Consider the following 13,287-nt stretch of genomic DNA (forward strand, 5'->3'; position numbering starts at 1 on the left):
TCTTCAATAAGTCACATGGTCACAGTATAACCTATTTGTTTGCTTGTTATTTTTAGCATGTGTTCTTATGCAAACAGGAGGTCTCTCTCTGCTGCCTGCATATACTACCATGTGACCTTCATAAAACTCCTTCCCCTGTTCTTTGGACATACCTCCTTTTTCAAAATGCCTTCCTGCTCCTCCCCGCCTTTCATATACTCTGCTCCATATAGTATCTCTCATATACGGCCCATAGTTTTCTTCCCTCTCACAGTTAGGCCATCATGCCCCCATTGCCTTTCCCAGTGTTATTAGCTGAACATGTTGCAGCTTTTAGGGAATATCATCCTATGCAGTTTAAGGGTGCATTCACATGGAGGAAAATGGTGCTGAATTTGGTGTGGAATCCCCATAAGATTCAGCGCTGAAAAAAAAGCCTCCCATTGACTTCAATGGATTCCTTTTTCCCCTAGTACTAGCATTCCACACCAAATTCAGCACCATTTTACTTCATGAGAATCCACTCTAAGGAAGGTCCATTTTGACTTCCACGCATTGCTTAAAATATTTTAGGACTAAGGCCCCATGTAGAAAAACACAGCTAAAAAACACTGGGGAAAAAATCGTGTTTTTTTTTCTGCAGCGTTTTTCACTTCAGTTTTGCTGAAGGAATTCTGTTCCTTTATTAAGCCTATAGGGAAAACGCCAGCCACTCATATAATTGACAGACAGTAATGTGTGGATATGTGGATGGGATTAGCTAGAATCTCATTCATTGTGTAGCTACTGTGAAATGCAGCATTTTTTCCACGGCGTTTCTGCAGGGGCAAACATACGCTGAATTTTCTCAATGTGGGGCTTTATCCTAAAGGTTTTCTTGCTGTCTAACACGGAGTGCTGCTAAGCAAGTTTTTATTGGACTATTCAGTTCTTGGCCAAGATCTTGGGGACAAAATATGTTTTGCTATAGACATATAATCCAAACACCCAGCTATATGGACAAGTATATCTATGCCACTGTATGGGGTAGCATCTGCATGCTGTGTTGGTCTCCCGGTTTTGGTTCATTGGCCTAATTTTAACTTTATAATTGATAAATATTTAATGTTCTGTAAAATGAGCCGGGTCATATAATCCCTTTCAGATGATGTTTGACCTTGGGTCAGATTCTTGGGAAGATTAAGATGCATAGTGTCTGTAGATCCTAGCATAACCTGTAGGATGTGCTGTACCTTCACTACCCTGTGTCCTACAGTTATGTTCTCTGATAAATAAGTAGTACCTAAATACTATTTCACCATTACTTTATTGTATTTTACAAGTAGTATTCTGTTACAAATGTACTATTATAAAAGTATTAGGATACGCAAAAGGAACATTTTCAATGTCAAATCCACTAACTTATTCTAAAAATAAACTATTACACCTTCCCGAAAATCAACCAGACCTGCAAAAACAACATTTGTTTTTTTTGTCTGAGACCAGACTATTTTCTTCAAAACTGCATGACACAGTGAGCTGGTAGTGACTTTTGTCAGTCCAGGCAACATTTTTCCAGCCCTCTGTCATCCATTTAGACTTTTCCTGTGTCTAGCATGGCCACATCTTGTTTCAAACAGCAGTACATATTGTGCTTTATTTCGGCACCGTCTTGTTTATGACAAAATGCTATCAAGTGTTACCTCTACTGTCTTCTTTTTTTCACTCTTTTACTAGGCTTTTTTGCCTTTTAAAGTTAATGTTATCCACACAAGGTCTGTAGCTTTGGGTATTTAATTCTTCATAAAACCGTCATATACTGAGATTAGCAACTTTTAACACTTTGGAATTGTCACTCCTGGCAGCAACAAGTGACAGAACATTTCTCCTGCTCTGGTTCACACTTGGGAAGCCAAATTCCCAACAACTTGACTCACTACTAATAATAGATGTTTGTAAAATAGTGTGTATATATATATATATATATATATATATATATATAGTGGGGCAAAAAAGTATTTAGTCAGTCACCAATAGTGCAAGTTCCACCACTTAAAAAGATGAGAGGCGTCTGTAATTTACATCATAGGTAGACCTCAACTATGAGAGACAAAATGAGAAAACAAATCCAGAAAATCACATTGTCTGATTTTGTAAGAATTTATTTGCAAATTATGGTGGAAAATAAGTATTTAGTCAGTAACAAAATTTCATGTCAATACTTTGTTATATATCCTTTGTTGGCAATGACAGAGGTCAAACGTTTTCTGTAAGTCTTCACAAGGTTGGCACACACTGTTGTTGGTTTGTTGGCCCATTCCTCCATGCAGATCTCCTCTAGAGCAGTGATATTTTGGGGCTGTCGCTTGGTAACACGGACTTTCAACTCCCTCCAAAGGTTTTCGATAGGGTTGAGATCTGGAGACTGGCTAGGCCACTCCAGGACCTTGAAATGCTTCTTACAAAGCCAATCCTTCGTTGCCCTGGCGGTGTGCTTTGGATCACTGTCATGTTGAAAGACCCAGCCACGTTTCATCTTCAATGCCCTTGCTGATGGAAGGAGGTTTGCACTCAAAATCTCACGATACATGGCCCCATTCATTCTTTCATGTACCCGGATCAGTCGTCCTGGCCCCTTTGCAGAGAAACAGCCCCAAAGCATGATGTTTCCACCCCCATGCTTTACAGTAGGTATGGTGTTTGATGGATGCAACTCAGTATTCTTTTTCCTCCAAACACGAAAAGTTGTGTTTCTACCAAACAGTTCCAGTTTGGTTTCATCAGACCATAGGACATTGTCCCAATACTCTTCTGGATCATCCAAATGCTCTCTAGCAAACTTCAGACGGGCCCGGACATGTACTGGCTTAAGCAATGGGACACGTCTGGCACTGCAGGATCTGAGTCCCTGGCGGCGTAGTGTGTTACTGATGGTAGGCTTTGTTACATTGGTCCCAGCTCTCTGCAGTTCATTCACTAGGTCCCCCTGCGTGGTTCTGGGATTTTTGCTCACCGTTCTTGTGATCATTTTGACCCCACGGGGTGAGATTTTGCGTGGAGCCCCAGATTGAGGGAGATTATCAGTGGTCTTGTATGTCTTCCGTTTTCTAATTATTGCTCCCACAGTTGATTTTTTCAATCCAAGCTGGTTGCCTATTGCAGATTCAGTCTTCCCAGCCTGGTGCAGGGCTACAATTTTGTTTCTGGTGTCCTTTGACAGCTCTTTGGTCTTCACCATAGTGGAGTTTGGAGTCTGACTGTTTGAGGGTGTGCACAGGTGTCTTTTTATACTGATAACAAGTTTAAACAGGTGCCATTACTACAGGTAATGAGTGGAGGAAAGAGGAGACTCTTAAAGAAGAAGTTACAGGTCTGTGAGAGCCAGAAATCTTGATTGTTTGTAGGTGACCAAATACTTATTTTCCACCATAATTTGCAAATAAATTCTTACAAAATCAGACAATGTGATGTTCTGGATTTGTTTTCTCATTTTGTCTCTCATAGTTGAGGTCTACCTATGATGTAAATTACAGACGCCTCTCATCTTTTTAAGTGGTGGAACTTGCACTATTGGTGACTGACTAAATACTTTTTTGCCCCCACTGTATATATATATAGTGGGGAAGTGAGCTCAGTGGATGCAGTGGTGCGGACCCAAACAGACAGGGACACAAAATGTGCAACAAACCAGTTTATTTAGAAAAAAACAGGAAAATAAATTAACGTTGACTTCAGGCACAACATAAACAAAACAAATTACAGCCTTAACTTCAGGCAAAAACAAAATTTAAAAAAAGCTGCTCGTCTGAGCAACTAACTAAACAGAACATGATAACCTAACTATACATGTGGATTACTTGCAGCCACACAAACAAAACAGGAACAATATTGTCTCACCGGACTCAGGGTTACAGGACAGAACCATACACCTCAGAAACCGTGGGCTGATACATATATATATATATATATATATATATATATATATATATTTGTGTGTGTACCATATGTTATTCACAATAGAAAGGAAGAAGAGTCCAGGTGTTGAGCCGGTCTACACTCCAGACCTTTCACCAATAGAAAACATTTGCCACATTGTGAAATGGAAATCAGACAAAGACGACCCAGGACTGTTAAGCAGCAAGAATCCTACATCAGACAATAAGGAGTCAACATTTCTTACCCAAACACCAGTCTTCTCCCAGACATTTACAGACTGTGTAGAAGAAGAGGTGATGTTACACAATGGTAGACATGCTTTTTTGAGATGTGTTTCTGTCATCAATTTGTAAATGAGTAAATTTTTTTCAAAGAAATGGAATAAATGTCTTTTTGACATGTGTTTTATGTTTTGTCGTGAATAAAATATGGTTATATGAGAATCCAGATTACTGTATTCTTGTTTTCTTAACATTTTAGACAGCGTCCCAGTTTTCAGGGTTGTGTATCATATTAAATCTTCAATAATAACTTCAAAAAGTGTGTTTTAATGGGTTAAAGGTTTGCTGAACTCTCATTTCTAGTTTTATGAGAGCCGCCTAATATGCTGCCCATTCTGAACTTAACTCACTTGTATCATTGTGTACATTTGTTACCAGTTGTTACATGTTGTTCAGTACAGTACGTCACTATAATTATTGGTATATATTTTGGTAGATGGCAAAAGTAACCATTTTCAGGATCATTCTATTTCTTCTTAGGACTACAGACATTGCTAGACGATGACTAATTGGTCAGAAACAGACAAGTGTTCATTTCACTGTCCTCCGCTATCCAAGTCACTCCGGAGTTATTATACAATCACAATGTTGGTATTCTGTACCACACCTCAGAAGACTGCTTACTGTAGTATGTACAGCCTACAAGTTACACTAGCATGTAAAGTCATCTTGGAGTACTAGTGATACCAGCTCCTTATAGAGTATATATAATTGTACAAGACTCCTTCGTATAAAAAGATCAAGTAGAATAAAATTCTTTCTAATAAGCCAATATTGTCCGTATAAATCTGTCATTCTTTCTATATGACCCTATTTTAGCATTTAGCATTATCTTAGGGACTAACTACCAGCATACCGTATGTGGTGCTACATGTGTTGTAGTAACACCCATATGAATTCCAGAACTCAAGCTAAATATTGCCATGTGCATCACACTATTTACTTGCATTCTTCCATTTGATATAACATCTATATCCCATGAAAACAACCACATTCATTCAATTATAAATGCAATTCATTTATTATACCAATAAATGTCACAGGTTTTATACAATTAAAAAACAGATGCACAACCAGACAAGATTAACAGGGTACACCCGCGTATACGAGGGGGGACTCATAAGTTTCCAGAAAAGTTGTTTTTGAAGCGTGTATTTATTTTTTTGTACAAAATTCCTTCAATCTCCTTCTAAGTTCTCTCCTTTAGCGGCAATACACTTGTCAAATCTCGTCTGCCGTTGTTTGAAACATTTTTTAAACTCATCTACTTTGATGTGTGCAAGCGCCTCCGTCATTTTCCTCTTCACCTCCTCCACGTCGGCGAAACACTTCCCCTTGAGGTTCCTCTTCATTCGTGGGAATAAAAAAAAGTCACTGGAAGTCATGTCGGGTGAATAGGGTGGGTGAGGCAAGACAGCCATGCCATTTCTTGCCATGAAAGTGGTCACCGAGATGGCGTTGTGGGCTGGGGCATTGTCGTGGTGGAAAAACCAATCACCAGACTGCCACATTTCGGGCCTTTTTCGCCGCACACTGTTGCACAACCTCTTGAGAACCCCCAAGTAGAAAACCTGGCTGACGGTCTGACCTGTTGGAATGAATTCCAAGTGTACAATCCCTTTTGCATCGAAAAAACAAATAACCATTGTTTACACATTGGACTTCACTTGACGAGCGACGGCTGGACAAAACATCTCTTGCAAGAAAATTCACTGCGGGTAGATGAAACCTTCCACATCAATGCCGCTTGGCACACTGACTGAGAAGGCGTGGTTGAACAAAGAACTAGCTGCAGGATCGCATACTACGAAAACTGCGCGCGCAGCAGCCTCAGGGTGCATGCACACTACGTAACGCCAGGCGTGTATGAGAGCCGTACACGCCGGCGTTACAGCAGGGCTGCTGAACACTTCCCATTCACTTCAATGGGAGCGCTCGTAACAGCGGCGTTTACGAGCGCTCCCATTGAAGTGAATGGGAAGTGTTCGGTAGTCTGCCGTAATGCCGGCGTGTACGGCTCTCATACACGCCCGGCGTTACTCAGTGTGCATGCACCCTCATTCTGGAAACTTTTGGGTCCCCCCTCATATACAGCTTAATCACCAATATGTAACATGATAATCCCAAAAATTCATAATGATTTGTTGCATTCTATTTATACCAGTAAAAACACTTGAAAAAATTCCTCCTCACAAGATCACATAATTCTCACCATCATCAATTCATATACTAGTAAATAATCTTAGTGCTAGTCTTCTAGATACATGTGACAAAGTGAAATTCACTTAATAGTCTTATTAATGGTAAGTACCCAGGGCCACTTTAACCATAGGGCCAACAAAGCACCTGCATTGAGCCCTATGGTAGTGGGGGCCCCCTTGGGGACAGCAAGACAATCAGTATTTACTCGTATAAAACCTGTGATTTTTATTGGTAAATAAAGGAATTATATTTTTAATTGTATGGATTTAGTTGCCTTGATGGGATATAGGCGTTATATGGTACGAACAGACCGTGAGGTTGTAATATATATATATATATATATATATATATATATATATATATATATTATTTGCAACTCTACTGATAGGTGTTTATTGATTCTTCCATTTGGTCCTTTTCAAAGTCCCTCAGATCCTTATGCTTGCTTTTCTTCTTGCTTACACAAGTTCAAGACGTACCTACTCACCTTCTCTAATATACTGTATCTGACCTTTTGACAGGGGCCATTGTAACAAGATATTAAACGTTCTTCTCCAGTCAGTTTTATTAAGACTGAGTAATGTAATGGATGCTGTGTGTTTACTTGTACATCAGAGGGTTTTGGTTTGTTCTTTGGAAAATAGAAGTGTCTTCATATTATACTCTCCTCTGCAGTGTGGAATATGAGTCATTGATGGTTTTACTTTACGCAATTGTGTTCGTGTCTCTATTATGAGAATCCAGTGATCATGGCACAAGTGTAAAGATGTTTCCTGCCTTTGAGTTTACAGTGTCAGATTGGGGCTTAACTAGGGCTAAACGATTATGATCTAAATTGAAAAAGAAATTCATTTAATATTTTACCAATATTATAATTAATGAACGATTATTTCTCGATACTCTCCTTTTTATTTGCCACGTCCACTATTTATATGCCGTGCCACTGACTTTTGGTTTTGGTTATTCACATATCGGCAATCCTGATTGGATAGCGAATGATTAGTGACATGCCCTTTAGCCAATAGCAGTGTGAGACAGGTTGGCATGGATGCAAATAATTGAAATAATCAATGCAGCAGGTTTAAATTGATTCATTGAGCTGACTTATTGTGTCTGTGGTTTTGTGATTAATTGGTATAACCCCTTCTTTGGGCCTAATAAAGAAAGTTCTTCTGTTGGCCCATCCTGCCTGTATACACTACACTACACTATTTATATATATATATATATATATATATATATATATATATATACACCTTTTTTATATGAAAGGGTTTGTTGAGGATAGCTTTTCTTTTTGTGTGACCTACATATATTACATTTTCTGCCTTTCTACTGACGTTCCGGGATCTTGGTCTAACAGATATCCACACCATGGAACGACAGTGGAAAGAAGCCCGCTGCTCCATCCCCATTATACTTACCTTTTCCTGCCGTGGATATCCAGATCCCGGGACGTCATCGCTGGAAGGCCACCTTTTTATTGTATGTGCCGGCCGTTGACCTGATAGGAAACAAAGGCAAGTGTAATGTAAACATCACAAAGAGGAGGTGCCGCGCGGGGAATCCTGCCGTTGTGTAGCACCATATAATACGGACTGTGCATGCACAATCCATATTATACAGTGAGGGGACCAATGTGGAGCATATTCTACTGTACAGGGGCCACTGTGGAGCATATTATACTGTGCAGGGCCCACAATGGAGCATATTATACTGTGTAGGGGCCACTGTGGAGCGTATTCTAATGTGCAGAGCCCACTGTGGAGCATATTCTCCTGTGCAGAGGCCACTGTGGAGTATATGCTACTGTGGAGGGGCAACTTTGGAGCATTATGCTGTGGGGGGGGGGGGGCAGTGTGGAGAATTTTATACTGTGTAGGGGCCACTGTGGAGCATATTATACTTTACGTGAGCTACTAGGTAACATTATACTGTGTGTGGGCCACTGTGGAGCATATAATACTGTTCAGGGGCCACTGTGGAGAATTATACTATGTGGGGGCCACTGTGGAGCATATTATACTGTGTTGGGGCCACTGTGGAGCATTATACTGTGTGGGAGCCAATGTTGAGCATATTACACTGTGTGGGCCACTAGGGTGCATTATAATGTGAGGGGGCCACTGTGGAGCATATAATACTGTGCAGGAGCCAATGTTGAGCATTTTACTGTGCAGTGGCCACTGTGGAGCATTATACTATTTATGAGGTATGTATGTATGTATGTATGTATGTGTGAAGCTTTCTCTGTGTGATTGTAATGATGATATATAGAAGTGATTACAATATTACAGACAAAGGGGAAGGTTATTGAGTGAGTGAGAACTAGGAGTTTAAAGATAGCTGCTGAGGGTGTAGTGGATGAGCTAACAAAGGAAACAGGAAGGGAGGAGGGGGGGGGCAAAGTAACCAAGAAATCATGGGATTTGTAGGAAAAGGTAACAAAAACGTAAACAAATGCATGGGATTCCAGGGGCTCACAGAGAACCCAGAAATCATTCAAAACATTGTTAAAGGTATTTGGGTGCACTTATTAATAGCAGTAAAAGACCTTTTTTTAAAATATTTTTAAAACTCTTTAACACCTTCCCGACATTCGCCGTACTACTACGGCGGATGTCAAGTATTTAAATATGGCAGGCACTTAGGTGGCCAACATAGCCTCCGGGTGTCTGCTGTTTTATACAGCAGAAACCTGGCACTAATGCTAGCGATCAGTGTTCGCACTCTATATAGCCTACAATTAAACTGCCATTTTTTTTAGTGCATTGCAGTGCATTAGCATTGTAATGTATTTCATTAGTGATCAAACCACCTGGGGTCTAAGACCCCTAGGGGGTCTAATAAATGCAAAAAAAAAAAAATTCAAAAAGTAAAAAAAATACATATTCAATGTTCAAATCACCCCCTTTCCCTAAAACACATATACAAGTACTTAAATACTGTGATACACCTACACATTAGGTATCACTGTGTCTGAAAACGCCCGCTCTACAAATATGTAAAAATACTTTTCCCATATGGTAAATGCCGTAGTGGAAAAAAAAATCAAAAATACCAACCAAACCACCCTTTTTCACTCTTTGCCTTTGATAAAAATTTGAATGAAAATTATCAAAGCAAAGGGCAACACAATGGCTCACTGGTTAGCACTGTTGCCTTGCAGCACTTTAGTCTTGGGTTCAACTCCTGCCAAGGACAAAACATCTGCAAGGAGTTTGTAGGATCTCCCCATGTTTGTGTGGGCTTTTTCCAAAAGACATACTGATAGAGAAAAATGTACATTGTGAGCCCTATATGGCTCACACAAAAACAAATCAATGCAATAACAATTCCCCAAAATGGTATAACTAAAAAGTATGCCTGGTCCCGCAAAAAAGACATCCCAGTACATAGAAATATAAAAAAAAGTTACAGATGTCAGAATATGGCGACTTATAGAAAAAAAAAAAAAATTGTACAGCTTTGGATTTTTGTTAAGGGGTTAAAATGTAATAAAACCATATAAATTTGGTATCCTTGGAATCGAACCGAAACATAGAATACAGGTGACATGTCATTTTGGCTGCAGAGTGAAGGCCGTAAAAACGAAGCCCGTAAGAAAGTCGCATAAATGCACTTCAAATCCACCCCATTCTGATTTTTTTTTTTTTCTGAGAGCGGAAAAACAAAAATGTTATGGCGTTTGGAAGAGGGGGAGTGAAAAACGAAAATCGAAAAATTCCTGCAGCGTGAAGGGGTTAAGTGTTGTTACCATTCCATATACATAACATCAATAAAGTTGTGAATCAAGAACAAGACCCTAGTGGTCACTTTTATTATTCCTGTCCCAGAGAACATCATATCCTCTTTATCCTCTCATCCATTTCTTAGAACAATTTAGTTTTCCTCGCTATATTTCAGGAACTTATATTTTGTGCAAAAATCTAAGACATTTACATTTGCTATCCAGAGTTCATCAAGATTAATGTTATATTGTGTTCTAAAAACTGGGACTAGAAGTTCTTCATTGTGTGCTCAGTGCAAGGTTATTTCTGAGAGGTAAATGTATCCCCACTGAGAACAGAAATCCTATAAAAATGAATAAATATATAGGCTGGTGATTCTGTTTTGCTGCAAGCTATATATTCATTGCTCGGATATATTATGTTGTAATGAAAAACTTAGCTCTCGCCATCTATACACCTTACTGTATATAACATATATTTATCATTGTTACTTTAGACGCATACTTGCTGCTATTGCTAGATATTTACTGTACTTATACGTTCATATATAATATTAAAAATCTACAGATGTAGCAAAGTTGAATTTGTCATTTTGCTGTCTCTTTTGTGCTATGTGAGTATAATAACTTGGTTTGGATTTATTTCAGTAGTCAGCCAACAATAGGATACAGTCACTAAATACAGCAAAACTAATGTACAATCCAGATTTGGAAATATATGAAAAAATTCCTAATACTGGGGCACCATACTAAAGCTTGCCCTGTCGAAAACGTGGTTAGGCTAAATATATCCCCAAGCTGGACCTGGTATTATTTTCTACACTTATAGCCCATGATAATATACCCACTAACTATCCAAATATATGTTATGTCTCTGTGTGCCAGATGCAATTCTTAACTTTTTGCTTCCTGCGTTATAAAGGAATTCTCCAAGATGTTTGGAACAACCTCCTACCGAGTTCCATCATATACTGTGCCCAAGTGTATCTAGAAGAATTGATGCTGTTTTCTGTCTACTGTGCAAACGTATAGTATAATGGCCCCCTTAGTGGCCCCACACACAGTAGAATGTTCCCATCAGTGCCTCCACATGTAATATAATTGCAAAAGATAGAAAAACACCGAGCACACTTTATAGTGTAGATAGTCGATTCACCTTTTTGGATAATTGTAATGAATGTATCAGACCTGGTGGCCTCTCACCTGGTTTGGTTGTGACAGCGTTCACAACTCCATACTAAGGTGTATATGATACCAGGTATGGGGAGCAGCACGTCTCAAAGGCACCAGTTGTGTCAACCAGGGAAACAGCAGAGGAAAAGGGCAGGACGGCGCTCACAGGTCCAATAGATTTTATTAATAAGAAGAATTGCACTATTCTTGCAATTCTTCTTATTAATAAAATCTATTGGACCTGTGAGCGCCGTCCTGCCCTTTTCCTCTACATGTAATATAATGGCACCCATACAAAATCAAATGGCCTCCACAGTGCCCCCACATATATGTTTAAAGGGGATGTCCCATCTCAAGGATCCTATCTATACTGATAGCTTATGTAAACTGAAGATTTTTCCTAAATATATTGCTTTAGAAATGCTGCTTTGTTCTCCTGCTATGTGACCTTATTCCTCCCATTGATTACCCAGCGATGCTATAACCACGGACCTATAAGACAAGTGACATCACTTACTGCTCTTGCCAGCCAGACAATCGTTCAGCTAATTGCAGTTTGCTGATAAAGTTAAGTCTGTTATCTTTCTATGTAAACACATATATAACACTGAGTCCATTCTGTACAAGCATACAGATCAGATAATATGCAGATAAGTGTTGTGAGGCTTCTCCAGCCGTTTAGCAAGAGGGAGGGGGAGAGAGGAGAAGTACAGGAAGAGAGATGAAAAGACTGCAGACAGGCTGCTGATACACTGAGATGGGAAAACCCCTTTAAGGAGTGAGTGGTTTATTACTGCATTTATTACTTACAACAAGGGCAAACTATGGGTACCTTGTGTCTCCTGCTCCCCATGCTACTGGGGTCTCTTCAGACCTTCAAAGTATAATTAGTGGAGGACTAGGGAACATAAGCAAACATAACAAATGGTGTTACTCATCTCTCCTGGGCTTCGGTATAAGTCTTTTTCCCTTTTAGCCTATTCTTCCCTCCTAAGTGAAGTTGGGAACTGCTAAGGCCTGTGACTGGGCCTCAGGGGTCATGTGGGTCATGTGGCATAATGACACATAGTGTAACAGCATCATTACACCACATAGCCTATGTGACTGCTGGGGACCAATCACAGGCATCAGCCATACCCAATGTCCCTTAGGAGGCCAGAAGAGGACCAAACCTGCTCTGAAACCCAGGGGAGGTGAGTAACACTGTTTGTTAAGGTTGCTCACCCCTCCTAGGCCTTGGTTAATTATACTCTGAGGGTCTGGAGAGACCCCGGAGTATAATAGTAATTCATGAGTGGTGAAACCCACAAACTACCATTATAAGGGGTACCTCTCACTCCATCCTAATACTAAGTGTATCATAACATTATGGCACATGAATAGTGTGCAGCACCATGGTAGTTTTTTTAGTAGCATTAAATGCTGGGTAATAAGATAAATTATCCTACTTCTATATAGAGGTGATATCTGTGATGAATTTACAGTGTAGTCCAGCACATGCCAGCAAGATCCACATTAGAGATGTTGTTTTTCTGCATACAGCTCTTCTTACAGTTCAGTTCATGCATAGTGCGGACATGACACCTCGCTCTACTAGTCAGAGATTAAAATATCTGTTATCGGAATACCCCTTTAAGACTAAAGCTGCACTGCCCCATAGGCTGTAATCCAACACAAACATAACCATGTAATATAATGTTAGGCACTAGCTGACATTACATGGTGCACTAGTAGATATATCTGGCTTTACTATATTTAGCATTCTTTTTTCGCAAAGGGACAATTTCTAAACTATTAAGTGAGTTGTTCACACACGGTAATATATCAAAGATATTGTTTATAACACTGATATAGTGTAACAGGATAGTGGCTGTTTTTACTGGCTTGTCCATGCACTGGAAAAATTAAAGAACTATTGTACTCTTTCACAAGGAGGATTTCCTGTACTAAAATTGTTAAGGTAAAACAATCAGTGTTGTTAATGACCTTATTGTATGCTGGGGAGGA

Source organism: Leptodactylus fuscus, chromosome 3 (genome assembly GCF_031893055.1).
Source record: "Leptodactylus fuscus isolate aLepFus1 chromosome 3, aLepFus1.hap2, whole genome shotgun sequence".
NCBI lineage: Eukaryota > Metazoa > Chordata > Amphibia > Anura > Leptodactylidae > Leptodactylus > Leptodactylus fuscus.